The following is a 16211-nucleotide window of genomic DNA, read 5'->3' as shown; positions in this document are numbered from 1 at the left end:
GTCGTTGGTGTTGGAGCTGGGGTTGGAAAGTTCCTTCACGATGTTGAAGAGCTCCTTGCTATTGTGTGCGTTGTTGTTGAGGCGGTCTTTGAAGGAAGTCCTCTTGGCAGTCCTGATGAGGTGATGGTGGTTGCGGATGGCGTCCTTGTGGGCTGGGTGGCTGTCCGGAGTCTGCTCACTGTGCAATTTCTTCTCTAGTCTCCGGCAGGTTCGCTTGGAGGTTAGGAATTCTGGGGTGAACCAGCTGGCCCTCTTGCTGGTGTCTCTGTAGAAGGGTTTCTTCAGCGGGGTGAGGGTGTTGACGCAGTCGTCAATCCAGCGTCTGAGGCTGTGGGCAGCGTCGTCGGTATTGGAGGGTTCGGTGGGTGGGCTGAGAGCGAGGTTTGTGTGTGGTTGGTCTTCGGTGATTTTGCTCCAGCAGCGGCGAGGGATCTGTTGGGTGTGGTGGTGAGTGGTGGGTTTCTGGTAGGTGAAGTAGATGCAGCGGCGGTCAGTCCAGAGGAGTTTGGTGGTGTGGCTGAAGGAGATGTGGAAGCTTGAGGAGAAGACGGGGTCCAGCGTGTGGCCGGCGGAGTGGGTAGGCGTTGTGACAAGTTGCCTCAGTCCGAGGTTGGCGAGGTTATCGATCAGGGTGGTTTGTACGAAGCTTGTACTATTTTGGATACCAAGGTGCCTGGGACAGGCAGTTGGGGAGGCATGACTGGACCTGACACAACAAATTCTGCAGCGCTGCGAGCTCTACTGTCGCAGGAGAGGGACAAGAGAACAAAATAATTCAGATGCTAGGAAGATGAAGTCTGCAGGTTAGGGGGTGGATCACAGTAACTATATACACAGCCCAACCTGGCATCTCAATTAAAAGCATAGCAACACAGGGGGAGGTAACGGCAAAGCAGAAAGTGAGTGTCCGGGAGCAAAAGCAATGCAGGTGAACGCAAGAGGAAGGGGGACTGGAGAAAAACAGTCGGACAACAGAGCACGACGGAGTGCAAGGGGAGATAAGTACACGAAGGAAACAGCTCAAAAAGGCACACACATCTCAAGGAGTGCTTCACAAAAAAAAGCAAGCAGTGGAAGCAGAGATGTCAGCCATTCAAAGCAATGGTAAGTTTTCAATGCTCCATGAGAACCACAAAAAAAAAATGACAAGCTGGAGAACAAATAAGAAAGCAAAGAACAGTGACAAGGAAAGCCAACTAATCATAATCGGTGGGTGGGTTCTAAGCCCCTATCTGTTCACAGTAAGCTACAATATGCCTCGCAACAGACAGTGCATGATGCAGTGTCTAATAGCTCAACCTAAAAAATGAAAGTGTCAATTTTTTCATCATTTAAGAAAATATAATTAAAATTGACAATACCATTGGAAAGCCCTCCACTTTATAGTGCTTCTTAACCATGCTAAAATCAATTTTAATAGCAATGTGGCTATTTTTGTATAAGTGTTCAGAAGTATAAGCTGGTATCCTGATATTTGCCTCTAAAGTGGCGTTTACAGTAGACACAATGAGTGATCCTAGGATAATTACTTTGTTTATAAGCACTGGGTTTCCTCATCTGCTAAAATTAGGAGTTGATAGAATCCATCAATTTAAAACTAAAATAAAAACCCTGCGACAAAGGAAACCCTGCCACTCTGGGAAGCGCACAGCACCTGGTGTTGGTGGAAGGTATACACAACGCGTGTAGTGAATTAATTACATTTGCAAATGACCAATGTCATGGAGACGAACTCACAGCTGAGTAAATACACTATTGAATACTGGATTTGGGCACAGCTGTGTGCAAGTAGCGGCAGACTGTGTATGTGACAAAACATGTTGACATGTTCCTTAAACTTTAACTAAAGTAACATATTAGCAGGGCAGGTGATTGTGTTGGTAGGAAACTACTGACAGAACAAAGACATGCTGCGTACACTCCTAGTAAAATATTAGCAGAGCAGGTGATTGTGTAAGAAGAAGACCTTGGATGTGTCACGGACATGCCATTAAACTTTAACCAAGGAAACAGGGACAAGGCTCTGTGGCAAAGCGGTTGTTAGAATGTTGAAGGCAGTTGTTGGAGGAGGTGGAGAGAGCGTGTGACTTGATCAAAGGAATTGTCCTGGGTGGTGTCATACAGACGAAGAACTCTCCTAACAGATACAGGATGGTAATCTTTTTACTGTCCTTGTTGGTGTGTGTTTGCGGCCTGTAAATTGAAGCTAAGTAAAACTTGTTTCTTGACTATTCAAGGTGTTATGCATATATTTTCTTTATTAATGGATGGGCCAAAATTAAATTTAACGTAATTTAACAACAGAAAACTCACTTACTGTTTGACCAGAATCAGGTCAGGTTGATGGCAATAGAGGCCTCGTATGTTCCAATGGCAGACACAGGGGCGATGGAGTTTCAGGCTATGCCATCACAGCAGTCTGCTGGGGAGCATTTTATGCTTCTCCATATGTGTCTGGGCCACAGCTGCAGCAGCGGCGGCTCCTCCACTAGGGCGGCGGAGCATCGTCCCACTGCTTTCTCGCAGTGCGAGAAAGCCAAAACATCAAATGGTAATAACTAAAAATTATTCCCATTTTATGTTTCCTTTGCGCATTGTGGGCGGGTGGATGGGGCTGCTCTGCACTTTGAGCAGAGGAGTAGTGGTTCGCACTAACATGGCCACCACATTAGCCCCTGGCTGTGTGCGGCGTCCCGACCAATCACAACGCTGCTTGCAGCGTTGTGATAGGCTTACGGGAGGCAGCCTGGCTGCCTGCTTCCTGTCGGAGCGTTACAACAAACAATTGATGGACGGAATTCTGACAATGCAGACATTCTCCCCCAGTCAAGAGATCTGGGTTAAATCCATCGTTCTTTTGCCCACTACACCACCCCAGTTTAGACATGGCCATATACAAATCAGTCTTGACCCTGTGCCTCATGGGAACAGTCCAGCCCGAACTGCCAAGCCATGTCTTCCCTGGACCGGAATCAAGCATCCTAGGACCGGTTTCTGGCTATCAGCCGTCATCAGCCAGGATAGCTTGACTCCAGTGGCGTAGTGAGCACGGGTCCCACGTCTGGGAATACCCATCCCACTTAGGGCGAAAAGCGTTACAACAAACAATTGATGGACGGAATTCTGACAATGCAGACATTCTCCCCCAGTCAAGAGATCTGGGTTAAATCCATCGTTCTTTTGCCCACTACACCACCCCAGTTTAGACATGGCCATATGCAAATCAGTCTTGACCCTGTGCCTCATGGGAACAGTCCAGCCCGAACTGCCAAGCCATGTCTTCCCTGGACCGGAATCAAGCATCCTAGGACCGGTTTCTGGCTATCAGCCGTCATCAGCCAGGATAGCTTGACTCCAGTGGCGTAGTGAGCACGGGTCCCACGTCTGGGAATACCCATCCCACTTAGGGCGAAAAGCGTTACAACAAACAATTGATGGACGGAATTCTGACAATGCAGACATTCTCCCCCAGTCAAGAGATCTGGGTTAAATCCATCGTTCTTTTGCCCACTACACCACCCCAGTTTAGAGATGGCCATATGCAAATCAGTCTTGACCCTGTGCCTCATGGGAACAGTCCAGCCCGAACTGCCAAGCCATGTCTTCCCTGGACCGGAATCAAGCATCCTAGGACCGGTTTCTGGCTATCAGCCGTCATCAGCCAGGATAGCTTGACTCCAGTGGCGTAGTGGGCTTCCTGTCGGAGGCAGGAGAGCAGGAGCCGAGAAGACGCAGGACCCGGTGCAGTGGAATGGTAAGTTTAATTATTATTTTTTTATTTATTTCCCCGCGACCCCCATGTGCATCTCCTCCCACGACCCTTTGCGCCCACCTCCTCCACCTCCGAGCAATGCCGGCTGCTACTGAGCTGCAGAGTACAGACTCGATGGAGCAGTAATGCTAAAACACCCTGTGCCTGCTTTCTTTCCACTATGTGTGAGCCATTTTGTATCACAATGAAAATTAAATTTTATAAGCAGCTTAAAAAATATAGTGTTGTTTCATTTGATGTCCCTTGTGTTTCTGTGCTTTAGAAGCGTAGACAGGGGTTTATAAGCATCACTCTTTGTCTTTTGCATGGTTGACCGGATAGCAGCATTGTGCTGATTATGTTGTGTTTCAATGTATCTAATGTACACCAATGGATGTTGATGAGTTTCAGTTGTGCTGATTCCTGTAGGTGGCTTTTGCCTAGCTAACCCACCACTGCCCCCTCACACACACACACACACACACACTTTGTGCTTTGATGTCCCTCACAGCAGGGTAGTCTCTAGCCACAGCATCCAAAACAGAGGCACAAAGATGTGTACGTTTTCCACACTTATGTGTGATCAGCCCAACTTAAAGTGTGATCAAGAAAGAAAAAAGATTGGGCCTCTCCTAAATGGTGCCGTCACATTGCACAACATAATCTACAGTCCCACCCTTCACTCCTATCATCTACCTAAGGGCTGTGCTTCAGGAAGTCTATTCAGAATCCCCTTGCTAATAAAATCTTCATTGAATTTCCAGAGACCCCTTTGACAACCCCCTCACCCTCAGTATCTGTATACTGACCCTCAAGCCACAGGAATACAGGAAATACGCTTCCACTGTCTGTGGGAGCTCTCCTCACCCTCCATCTTGTGTACTGGCAAACCAGAGGTATCCAAAATAGATCCCAATTTGCCTTGCAATTACTACTGTGAAACAAACTGTAGGATGAGCATCAGAAGACTTCCACTCCAGCTTTTCTGAACCTCCTTTTGATGTTTGCATTAGTTTCCCAGATTGCTACGATCCTGATGTTATTGCTACCATTACGTGCAATCTTAAGCTCTTGAGATTTCTATATATGTGTATCAGCCATTACTTTATTTTTCAACTCCTGAGTTGATCATTTTTTCCTTGTTGAAACAGGGGTCTAATGGCAGGTCTAATGGCAGAACAGCAGCGCACAGACCGTCCTTTTGAGACAGAACAGTGCATGACTGAAAACTACTTTCTGAAGCATTAAATTGCTATAACATTTATAGATGAAGATAGCAATATATATTTGGTTTAGTGGCATGTATGATACAGGACATTTATGTGCACACTAGGCCAAATTTTAATTTTGCTGAAGTAATTTTGCATTACTCTTTTGATGCGGTTTTACCGAAAATTATGGAATTATTCATGTTTGCGTGCGAGTAATTTGGTACAAAATTGATACTGCAGAAGGACATGAACAACAAACAGCGAGCTGAGTGGCTGCTGCTGTTCATTTTCTGTTGCATTTAGCACTATTTTCTTAATGAAAAATGCATTTTCTTGTCCATTTTGGATGTAAGTGTGCATTTTGCACTAAGAAAATAGCACTGAATGCTGCATTATGCTCCTGGCATAGTTCTGCTTAATGATGTGTAATGTTACTGTAATTTCGTGTAATTACACTTACGCATCTTATGAAAGTTACACCTACCCCTAGTGTAGACAAGGGCCACAAAAGTACCTAATATATTGGAGCAGCATAATTTTAGCTCCACCCTACTTATGTCATGTATATACATTTATGCACTCATATAGGGCATTTATACTCAAAGTGTGGTTTAAACTCATTAACGTGTGTGGTACATTTAAAATAATTAACAGTAGTAATCATTTCGATCACTATGGGCCAGATGTATCAAGGGTTTTCCTGTTCGCAAACGGGCCGATTTGCAGAATCGGCCCGTTTGCGAACGGGAAAAAGCATTTTGGGATGTACCCTCCCAAAAGGCCATCGCAAGATAAGAAATCGCAAAAATTGCTCTCCCCTATTTTGCAATTGCATTTAAGGAATCACAAATTGCGATTCCTTAAATGCAATTTTGAAAGCACCCAAAATTTGCGATCTGGCCTTAAGGAATCTCAAATTACCACCAACATCAAGTTGGTGGTAAATTGGGATTTCCTAGAAAAATGCACTTTTTTTGCATTTTTTAAAGTGCCATGTGGCGCACATACATGCCCTTGGGGCATGTATGTGCACCACATACGCACACATGCATATTTCAGGGGTGCAACAGGGTGTAATTTTGGCACTCTTGCACCCTTGAAATTGCATTCGCAATTTGTGAGTACCTACTGGGCACTCAAAAATTGCGAATGTCTTCCCATTGATTCCTATGGGTCTCTTGGCCCATAGGAATGAATGGCAAGGTATTCCTTAATTGCGAATCGCAATTTGCGATTCACAATTAAAGAATATGTAGGAATCGCAATTATTATTGCGAAACCTACATACATTGCATTTTGCGAGTCCTTAATAGCGAATCGGTAAAATTCGCTATTAAGGACCCGCAAAATACAATGATAATGATACATCTGCCCCTAAGAGTTTACACACATAGGTGTATAAGGTTGAATAATAGACTGATGCACCCATATTCACTACATACTTATTATATATACACATTTAACAATAATTGTTTGCTTTCTACTGATGTATAATATTGTAACATGCATCCATTTTGATTCTCGAGTAAACTTAGCTTGACATTAGGCCTCAGCTGAAAATGTTTACTTTAATTCTACTATTATACTGTTTTCTCTTTTCTGCAGGTTTGACATCGGATTCCTCGTTAGCTAGAGAAAGGCTTATAGTTATGTAACTGTTGATAGTGAGGCCTGAGAGAGAAACGTTAGCAACAAACGTGGAGCAAAGAAGATGAGAGAAAGCTTCTTTTTCCTAGCGCACCAGGAAGATGCAGCACTCAAGGACATCAGATGTGTGGAGATGGGAACATTAGGGAGTATGCCGACTAACCCTGGGCGTAGTTCGCGAAGTAGCACTTCGCGAAGCTACGCAAAGTGCACTTCGCACTACGCGAGCTACGCGTAGCACTTCGCGAGCTGCGTAGTACCTTGTTCGCACTGTGCCAGATGTAGTTTTCAATGATTGCACAGTGCGGACAAGCAACCGGCACTGTGCAATCATTGAAAATGGCATCTTGCACAGTGCGAGCTGTAGTTTCTGCTGCTCGAGTAGATTTTTACTCGAGCGGCAGCTTTCTCAATGCGAACTGGTAGTTTCTCATCGCGAGCGGTCGCGAGCATTCGCGACCACTCGCAATGAGAAACCTGACCTCCTCGCGTTGGGAATCTCGCCGGGAGGTTTATTTTCCATGCTCGCGATCGCCAACTTGATGTTGCTGATCGCGAACAAGAAAAAAGTCTTGCCGGGATGTCATTTTGCTTGCTTGCGGTCGCCAACTTGACGTTAAGGACCGCGAGCAAGCAAAAAATGACCGCAGCACTACGCAACACTACGCTACGCGTGTTCGCACTGTGCTACGTGCAATTCGCGTAGTGCGAAGTAGCGCGAACTTCGCAAACTACGCGAGCGTAGCGTAGTGCTTTGCCCAGGCTTAATGCCGACTCCCCTTCAATGCGGTTAGGGGAGTGGCTCTCAGTGGTGGGAATGAGCTATGGATGTTCTGGAAATTGTTGGTTGTACTTCTAATTGGTATTATATAGTTAGTTGAGCAGACTTCATTCTGACTTTGAGAGGGAGCAGATCTATCTTTGCTGGGTTTCCCTGAGTGTAAATCTTCATGCTGAACACTCTTTTATTTCTTTCGAACTTCTACTGAAGATTCGAGCTATGCTGACACCTTCTATGTCTCCCTTTTAGAAGTCCATTAGGGTTCTCTGTGATATCTTATGTTTAGACTAGAAAGAGAAAGTTTCTTTATGGACCACCTGATCGCATCAGTCTGTTTCCAGTGCATTGTGGCTTTTAAAATTTTAGACCTCAGTTTGTTACGACTTAGCTTATTGGAACATTTTGGTCGCCAGACTGTACTGTTGTATCTTTTACATCTATTCCTGCTTTGCATATTTACTGGTTGGATAAATGTTTTAAAATAAACCTTTATGCTTGAGATAACTGATTTTTTGTCTTCATTGTGAAGCCGCATTGGTTTCACAGAGGTTGAAATGTATTTCTGATGCTGGCTCCCTCAAAACACTTCAAGTCAACTATTAAGGATCCATAGGACCAATGGGGAAATTTGTTTGATGATTTTACTATGAGTTGGAGGTTCAGATATCCATACTCCATCAATAGCAATATTTTTGCATGAAATTAAGATTGCTTCTGTCTACAGTCGTGCATCCTTAATTTGCATGCTATCTCAAACAGCATCCTCTTTCCATGGACATTATTTAGGGATAGGCAGGGGTCTCAGCTGCGACACCTGGCTTGCCTTTTGAAAAAGGTGGCAAAATCAGTGGCAAAAACGTAGGGGCAGGTTGCTCATGTACCTGCTTTTATTAGCCTAATAGCTCTCTAATTCTCTACTATTCACTATTAGTATATTAACAGATGGAGCACCAGGATCTGGACCGTGACCTGCACTGGCATCTGAGGTAAGTACAAATGTTTTTAAATATATGTTGTGTGTGTGCTTGTGGGTCACAGCATGCCTGTGTGAACATGTGCATCTTGAGAGATCACGTGGGAGTGAAAGTGAGTCAATTATAGGTAGTAAATTAGAATGAGTGGGATAGGAAGTTATACGTGAGCATAAGTGTGTCAGATTGAGTGACAATAATTGAATGAGATTAAGAGTGACTGCAAGTCAGTAAGAGTGTCTGACTAAGAATAAATAAGAATGAATGTGAGGGAATGTTAGAGAGTGAGTATAGGTGTCAATGAGTGAGAGTGAATGATCAGTGTGTGTAATCCGTGAGTGAGAATACGTGAGAAAGAATGAGTAAGAATTAGCTAGAATGAGTCAAAGTAAGAGTGAGTACAGAGAGAGTGAGTGAGAAAATATGAGTGAGTGAGAGTAAGAGTGAATGTGACTGAATGCAAGTCAGACAGAGTGACTGTGAAAGAATGAGCTTGTGGAAGGGAGTGTAAGAGTCAATGAAAGTAAGTGTAAGTGAGTATTAGTGAGTCAGTGCAAGAATGGGTAAGATTGAGTGCAAATGAGCATGAGTGAAGAGTGTGTGAGTGCAAGAGTGAAAATGAATGAGAGAGACTGAGTGTAAGTGAGTGTAAGTAAGCGTGGTGCTATGCTTACGAGTCTGCCATTATCCCTGGTATAGTGAAAGTAATTCTTGACTTACAAAGGACTTCCCGTCAAAATCTTGCCACTGGTATACTGGAGGAAATTGAGCCCAATGTCATTCCTCAAGCAATTTAAAAAAATGATCCATCTTTCTGGAGCAAGCATCTATTCAAACTATTTAAAGAAACTGAGCTATTAAATCACATTCCATCTAGTTGGCAAGGCTCAATAATCACACCGCTCTCTCCATGGAGCGCCTGGCAGACATCTTTAGGGATAATTACAAGGGTTTCGAACACAAGTGGGGTCCATTAGTTACCTACTTATCCCAAGGTTTGCCCTCCGCAGTCTGTCTGCCTTCCGTAAGGGCTATGCACCTCTTTCAAGTCTAAACTACCAAGACCAGCCTGTAGTAGGGAGAACCCCTGATACTTGATTAGAGGGAGCCCCACTTCGCTTATTCTGCCCCATGGCAGCGCATCTGCTTACCATTATTTCACTTCACACCACTGTGACTTTTTCTCGATTCTCAATAATAAGAATTTTGACCCAAAAAAAATAATCACACCGATTTACAAAGGAGGAGGCAGAGCATGTCCATCGAATTACAGGCTAATCGCCCTAATATACTTAGAAGCAAAGTACTACGCCACTCTGATCCTGGAAGACCTGATTGAGTGGTCAGATAAGGTTAACCTGATTCAGGTCAATCAGACAGGTTTTAGAAAACTGATCGGGGTGATCACAAATATTCTAACTCTCTCATTAATTGCAAATAACAACTGCACCTTTGTTTAATAGATTTAAAGGCAGCATTTGACAGTGTCGACCGCCACCTCCCATGGGAAAAATTGAAAGCTTGGAACCTTTCTGAGAGAATATTAAGAGGAATACTGCTATTCTATTCCCAAACATGGATAAGAATAAAGTTGGGCGACAGCTCTAGATTATCTAGAAAGCTGAACTCAAACAAAGGCTTAAAACAAGGATCCGTGTTGGCACCGCACCTCTTTAATTTATTCATGTCTGACCTGGCACAAAGGCTCGAGAAGATCAATTCTCACCCACCGCAATTGGGAAAGTTATCATTATCGCATCTCTCCTATGCTGACGATGTGGTGTTAATGAGCCTAACCAAGATTGGTCTTCGACGGTCGCTTAAGAAAATGACGGAATATATATCAACCAACAAACTAGAAATTAACACATTAAAAAGCAAAACAATGCTCATCAGTAATCACCCAACTACCAAGTGGAATATATAAAAGTCTCTACAACTAAAAACCATCAACAGCAGAAAGCTATAACTGAAGGGGCCATCATATAAACCTTTGCTTGCAGTGATATCGGTCAAAATGCTCCCAACCATAACGTATGCCAGGATTGCTCTACACGACAAAGACTCTGAACTGTTGAACAAACTATTAGTCTAAAACCTATAAAAAGGTTTTTCAGATACATCAGTCAGCTTCACCAGCCCAGGTGCAACTTGAATTTGGTCTTACAAATGAAACAATAGGAAGAATGCATACCACAATAAAGCTTTGGTATTGACTGAAACAGAGTACAGCTAGCTCCCTTCTCAATAAGGCCCACTGGACAGAACTTGAAAATGACAAAAAATCACCATATAACCAATACCTTCATAAAGCTCTAACAACTACTTGCATGGCCGAGCTATGGAACACAAATCTCCTGTATCATACATTACTGTTTAATAAGAGCAAAGCAAAACTGTTACAAACTAAAGTTCTTGAGTTCGGAACAGAAACCAACAACATTAATGATGCCATGAAGAAATAAGCGAAGAAGTGGAAGACAATCCCATGAGCCGACAGGCTTATGCTGTGCAAATGTACAGTTTTTTCAAAATCATGTCATATGAATTACATCACGGAAAAAAGAAAACTCTGCTACACATGACAAGTGCAAAAGTAGAGAGCTAATCACTTCAATGAATAGGAATGCCTAACAACACGTTATAATGACAAAGTAAGGAGCAGGAACTTGTTAGCAGCACATGCTGTAGAATCTTGTTATTCCGACAGCACACCACTTCCAAGTCACTTTACCAGGAAACAAATTACAATTGCTGCTCTTAATAATTTTAATTTTAAAGACAGCTCTTCTTTGGCTGGAACATCCGGCACACATGAGACAGCCATGTTGCTTTTTCAAGACTGTACCAATGAAGTAGCTGCTGGAATAGAAGCTGTGTCAGTTGTAGGCATAAACAAACGAAGCTGCAAACATATAACCCAACTGCCTGGCCAACGTGTGCAAAATCACTACAAGCCATCAACGCCTTCCAGTCTACCAAAAAGTTTTAAAGTGGCTGAGGATATGGATCTTCTTCTACCTGATGCTGCTGTCCCCAAACTGATATAACTGAATTTATCATATAGCTTGTTTGGTGCGGACTGAAAGATGAAGAAAAGTTAGTTCCTCCGTGGGCTGGAATTCATGCTCTGATCTCCCAGAATACCGTCCCACTGAAGAAGATTGGGTTTGTACCAGTAATACCATCTCCAGTCACAAACTATGCAACAGTATACACAGCTCTAACAAATTTCCAAAATTTGCATGCTTAGGTGGAACACCAGCCTATCCTGCCAATTCTTTAAAAAAAAATGTTTTATTAAACATTAAACGTATGCTTGAATAGAAACAATACAATGTGCATGTTGGGTGGTTTAGCATGTACAATTTACACCATACGTTCCACAATGCAAAGCTCCCAATAGCCCACCATTACAATCAGTATGATCTAGGGTACAATTGGCTTGTGCGACCCCTTTAGTAACCTCGAGCCACACCACATACCGCTGCCCATTAGCTCCTATATTTTGACCAGGCCCCCCATATCTTATCCCATTTGCGTGGGCAGCCCCTGCTCTGATATATTGATTGCTCCGCTCGTTGGCACCAGTCCAGAATCCTTTTTCCATGACTCCACTGTTGGGGCCTGCCCTGCACCCGATACCCAGGCAATGTTTCTTTTGGCCACTCCCAGGATATGCCATAGCACCTTCAGCGGGACCGGGACGCCCACCACCGTTATCATCACCTGGGCCAGGTCCCTCCAGTATCTTTGAATCTTGGGGCAGGACCACAATATGTGAAAGAATGTTCCCCTCTCGCCACAACCCCTCGCACACTCTTCAGACACACAATGTCCAATGCGGTCCTGCACTGTCCTTGAAGCATAGGACCTATGCAAAATATGGAGTTGAATTAGCCTGAATCGTGCCCTAATAGCTATTTCTCTGGGGCTTTGCAGGGCTTCAGCCCAGTCATCATCTTCAAGCAGGCCCACGTCCGACTCCAGGCCGCCCTTAGGCGACCCATACTGTCTGGAGAGTTGTTTACTAGCTTCCTGTATGTAAGGGATATAGCCCTTTCTATCATTGGACCAAGAAGAAACCTGTCTTGAAGTGGTGTGTATTCCGGTAGAGGATCCTCTTCCTTCAGGTGACAATAAAGAGTGTGCCGTAGTTGCAGATATCTAAAGTGCTCTCCCTCCCCCATCTGAAATGCCATCCATAGGTTGCTAAATTCAATCATTTTTCCTCTTTTCCAGACATCTTTCACAAGGTCTATACCTATAAGGCTCCATCTATTGAAGCCCTCCAGGCGCCTTACCTCATCCAGAAATTTCCCTCCCACAGTGGGGTTTGCTCCGTAAGCTTGGCCTCACAGCCTATCGTTTTAGATGCCTTTCGCCATGCCTCAACCACTGTCTGTGTGTGAGTCGGGAGTAATATGTTACCCTTATTTTTCCTGTAAAGCTCAGCCAGGTAACTACCCTTGCCCATCGCTAGTCGGTCGACCCCATACACCAGCTCCTCAAGTGTCGAGAAGACCCCCCCATTGATATTGATGAGCTGTGTTGCCCAGTAATAGTTCCTGATCTCTGGGACAGCCAACCCCCCAGTATGACCCTTGCTGTAGCTTTTTTAGTGTGATTCTGGGGCTACCAGCCCCACCCCCCAACAAAGTTCGCTGCTCTGGCTCGACCGCCCGGAAAAAAGCTTCCGGAATCTGAAATGGAGTGTTCTGTACTGCGGCACAGAAGAGCCATCATTTTAAATAGAACTGCCCCGCCCATAAGGGAAACTGGTAAACACCGCCAGTGGGCCACATACCCCCACAACCTGTCCAGTTACACGAATACGTTTAACTGCATAAACTCCTCCTCTGACTTTCGAATCCATGTGCCCAAATATTTAAACAACTCTATAAACAAGCACCTTGCACGCCGACATTAGGGCCGGGAGTTCACCCACCAGGGAGACACCAAGGATTTGTCCCAGTTTATACAATAACCGAGTACGCACCAAAAGTCTGCAGTATACGAATGTGTCTATAAAATGTTTTTCGAGGTCTGTGGGCATACAACAGAATGTCGTTCGCATAGAAGGAGATATGCTCCTCCCATCCTCCTCCTATGTTGATGCCTCTCACCAGCGGATGCCCCATACCCAGGAAGCCAGCGGCTCGAGCGCCAACGCGAAAAGCATCAGCGAGAGTGGGCAGCCCTGACTCATACCTCTGTGCAGTTTGAAGACTCGGGACACTGCCCCATTAACTCTAACTCACGCCAGCGGGGCAGAATATAAGAGCCCTATACAGGCTCGGAGATTCGGACCAAATCCTAGCTTGGCCAGGACGGCAAACAGATATGGCCTTTCAATAATGTCGAATGCCATGCGGGCATCAAGTGACAGGAGTGCCGCTGGCTCGTTCACTTGCTTTTAGACCATGCATTACACTATATAGACATCATAGATTCAGCCTGGAGCTTCTATGAGGTATGAACCCGGACTGGTCCGGGTGCATCAAGGATTGTATTACCGGGCTCAATCTGTTTGTTATTACCTTTGCTATTACCTTTGCCAAAACCCTAGCTTCGAAATTCAGAAGCGAGATGGGTCTGTAGGAACTAAAGAGATCAGGGGGTTTCCCCTCTTTTGGGCTAACTATTACGACTGCCGTCCTCAGATCTACTGGCAGTTTGCCCTCTGCCTTTGCGGCTTGAAACATGTTGAGCATATGCGGGGCAATTTTCCCTGCAACACATTTGTATACCTCCGCGGGGAACCCATTCGGGCCTGCTGCCTTTCCAGACTGTAATTCCCTTACGACGCCTTCTATTTCTTCAATGGCCAGATCCGAATCTACTGCCACCCTGTCCTCTGCACCAAGCGTCCGAAGCGCCATATCCTCTAACAATTCATTGCAGTCATCTTCCCCTCTTTCCGTCTGTGATTGGTAAATCTCCTCATAATATTTAGCAAAAGCCTCAGCTATATCTGCGCCTGTCCCCCGCTGTACGCCCTCTAAAGTCTGGATCTCAGAGACCCACCTTCGACTCCTGTCCCTTCTTTCCAGCCATGCGATTAATTTATTAACTTTGCTGCGCAAGTCATATATACGCTTTTGCGTTGCAATCGCATGCATACGAGCAGCGTTTTCTTCCAGATCTTTGAGTTCTTTTTGTTTAAGCTGGAGTGCATGTTTGTGTCCTGTACCATCACCGGGACTCGACCCCATCTCCAACTCGCGATTCGCTATTTCTTGTTCAAGACTATCACACTGCACGCATTTTTCTTCGTGCTTAACCCCGGCTGTCGCCTGTATAAAATCCCTGGCAACAGCCTTACATGCCTCCCAGAATATACTATTGGACTGCACGGAGTCCTTGTGGTCTGTAAATAGATAGGTAGGGGTCCAGCCATGGTGGGAGTGTCCAGTCTCGTGCCGGGCCATGCATAAGCACCTCAACCGGTGGATGGTCCGATATCCCACGAGCCCTGTGGCACCCTCCCTGAAAGAGTCCCACTGTAGTGGTGTGTGTAAAGGTGTAATCTAACTGCGATCCACTTCCGTGCGCTGCTGAGACATGGGTGTATTTTCTCGCAGTGGGGTTATGTTGTGTCCAAAGATCTACCAGCTCTCACATGTTCGCAAAGGTACTCATCGGCTGTGGGCCCCGGACTCTATGAGGTTGTGTGTCTCGGTCTAATTCCGTTGAGATTGTCTCGTTCATGTCACCACCTAGAGTCAAAGTACCCACAGGCATTTTGAGTATTAATTTGCTAAGTTCTGGAAATGTAGCCCAGTGCAGCCTCGCAGGTATATACACTGAGCATACGTTTAGGGTTCAACCCTCCAACACCCCGACAGCGCAACATATTGTCCCATGTGGTAGCACCATGTGCGGTTCATCACTAGTGGAACTGAGTTCTTGAGCAGTATTGCTGTAACCCCTAGAGCCGCTTGTAAATCCTGCATGAGTCAAAAGTGTGTACCAAAAACGATTGAGTACTAGGTATATGTTGCCTTTCAGGTGCGTCTCTTGGAGGAGCACTATGTCTGGTGAGTGTCTATGCAAATATTGTAGCACCATAGTCCGTTTAATTTTGTCGCCCAGCATATGCACATTCCGCGATATCACCTTCAGGTTTTTAGCTTGTTGCGTGGTCATCTGGGAGCTGTGCGTATCGTATTTTGCCCTTCCCGTCCATCCCCATCATCCTGTCCTCCCCCTCCCCTGTGGACCCGAGTGCTACCTTCTGTCTCAGGCCCATGACCCATATTGAAAGTACATAGTTTCTGAAGAATGTATAATAGAACTTTAAAAAAGGAAACCCCAGTAACAATTCCCCCCCTCCCTGCTAACCTGCCTTGTAGATCTAAAACTACCCACATCCCCAACTAGCAGAGTGCCTGTCGCCCAATGAACAGACAAGTAGCGCAGGGCCTGCCGGGCGCTGCCACCCTTGACCCCCCCGAGGCCCCAGTTCAGTCCAAGTTAATCCCATGTAGTTGTCGTGCACATTCAAATTCAGTGTCCCAGCGCTGCATATATCTTACGTATCCCCCTGCACTGCCAGGCACAGCTTCTCACCCACCAAATACTTTCCTGAGCCTTAGACACTTCACCATTGTTTTCTGCAGTCTTTTCTGTTGTGAATCTGTCCACGTTACTTTCCTGGTTTCTTCACTTTGACTGTTGGGCTCAGCGAGCGTGAGCTTCTGGATTGCTTTTCGCATGTTCTCGACCTACTCTTGCTGGCTAGGGGTCCCCAGGTTGCCATTAGGATCTCCTCTCCAATCTTCCCCCATTGCTGGGTGCGTTTCTCATCCAACCAACTCTGTACTTCTGATGAAGCTGTGAAGTACCAG

Source organism: Triturus cristatus, chromosome 4_1 (assembly GCF_964204655.1).
Source record: "Triturus cristatus chromosome 4_1, aTriCri1.1, whole genome shotgun sequence".
NCBI classification, from domain to species: domain Eukaryota; kingdom Metazoa; phylum Chordata; class Amphibia; order Caudata; family Salamandridae; genus Triturus; species Triturus cristatus.
The sequence above is the reverse complement of the archived record's forward strand: the minus strand, read 5'-3'. Positions refer to the sequence as shown.